This window comes from Etheostoma cragini, unplaced genomic scaffold (assembly GCF_013103735.1).
Source record: "Etheostoma cragini isolate CJK2018 unplaced genomic scaffold, CSU_Ecrag_1.0 ScbMSFa_332, whole genome shotgun sequence".
Lineage (NCBI taxonomy): Eukaryota > Metazoa > Chordata > Actinopteri > Perciformes > Percidae > Etheostoma > Etheostoma cragini.
In genome coordinates this window covers 1-1,627 of record NW_023267576.1, presented here as the reverse complement: position 1 = coordinate 1,627, position 1,627 = coordinate 1, and the positions used below count along the sequence as shown (strand labels likewise).

The 1,627-nt window shown below is 42.7% G+C and overlaps 3 non-coding genes across 3 annotated transcripts; 2 read left to right on the top strand and 1 right to left on the bottom strand.

Moving 5' to 3' along the window:
- Window positions 1-273: 273 nt before the first annotated feature.
- Window positions 274-345, bottom strand: trnaa-ugc. The gene has a single exon. It is a non-coding gene; the product is annotated as a tRNA-Ala (tRNA).
- Window positions 346-1,212: 867 nt separating this feature from the next.
- Window positions 1,213-1,285, top strand: trnar-ccu. Its single transcript has one exon. It is a non-coding gene; the product is annotated as a tRNA-Arg (tRNA).
- A 6-nt stretch (window positions 1,286-1,291) lies between these two features.
- trnam-cau lies at window positions 1,292-1,363 on the top strand. Its single transcript has one exon. It is a non-coding gene; the product is annotated as a tRNA-Met (tRNA).
- The last annotated feature ends 264 nt before the right edge of the window (window positions 1,364-1,627 follow it).

Genomic DNA, 1,627 nt, shown 5'->3' with positions numbered 1-1,627 from the left:
GGTATAAATTATAGTTAAAAAGTAACATGACTAAAAGAAAACTACTGCGATGGCTGAGAATTCACCACCAGTCAACTGATTGGAAGGTAGCTGGCAACTAAACCACCATCACTGGGCAATGCAGTGTACACTGCAAATCTTGCAACACATCTGAACATTGAGACTGATTTTTTTATTAATCACCATGCCCACAAGGAGATTGCCTTAAAGTACTTTTCTCTTTCAGAATAAGAGCTTCTGCAGCTCTTTCATAAACTGGACAGTAACACTTGTTGGAGATGCCGGGGATTGAACCCGGGGCCTCATGCATGCAAAGCATGCACTCTACCACTGAGCTACATCCCCTTTACATGTTCAGCTTTTTTACTTTTTTCTGAGATCATTGAGCAAGAGAAGAAACCTGGGTGAAATCCAGTCAAATCCAGTCAAAAAGTAACACATCTGTTGCCTTTCTGCTGGACAACACAACACTCACTGCAAATCTTGTAACACATCTGGGCATTGAGAAATGCATTGGTGGAGACGGGTGGCTTCCAGTACCTATGAGATAATGCAATATTGTTTATGAAGCCACAAACTATGTAGGGTGTTGTTTTAATGCCGCAGAGCCCTAACAGGGAGTATACCTCCTTCAATGTTCATTTAGTTTTCTGATCGGTTAAGATTTCTGTGGGGACCCCTACCTGGGAACAATGTTGAAGTAAACTATTGGCCACTTGTCTTAGCCCTGGTGTTTCTGAGGGGGAAAGCCGCTGGGTGACATGTTGCTTAAAAAAGGTTTGTCCTTCATAGTTCTAATTTTTTTCCAGTTCTTCTGGTCACACTTGGCACTATTTCACGTCTTTTGTCTGTAGTTCTCTACTCTGTCAGGGCTTATCTCCGTCTCCCCCACCTCTTTTTTTGTCTCTTGCTTTTGGGTTGTCCGTCCATCTCTACATAGGTACGCAACTCCCATTCTTGTGAATGTGATAACACAGAACCCCCAGAAGGGACTTTCTTTAAATTTGGCAAAGTTTTTTACATGAATTCGCAGATCAATTGATGAGATTTTGAAGGTTTAAATGTTCAATGTTAAATTTGGCATACATAACCACTTGGAGTCGCGGATGAACTGCTTCGATTTTGGAGGTCAAAGGTCAAGGTTACTGTTTCATTACAGCTCCAGAACTGTATATGTATTTCTTCTGAACTGGTGAAATTGAGAAATGTAAAGCCCCAGTGGCCTAATGCATACGGCACTGGCCTCCTAAGCCAGGGATTGTGGGTTCAAGTCCCATCTGGGGTGAATTTCAGCACAGTGGCGCAGCGGAAGCGTGCTGGGCCCATAACCCAGAGGTCGATGGATCAAAACCATCCACTGCTAGTCTCTTTTGCTGGTGACACAATGGTGGACACTCTGAGAGGGTGATACATCAAGAGCCAAGACAACAAGCGTCTTCCTCCTTTTATTATCTTCAGGCGGGTGAAATTGACGAGTGAAAACTAAACAGAAATAAAAAGACAGAAGCTTAGTCTCTTCTACTGCAAATAGCTAGAGCATACTATCTTAAACTATACAACACATGAACAATGTGCTAACTACCCATTCACACACATAGCGCTGGAATAATGCAAGTAGTAACGACAG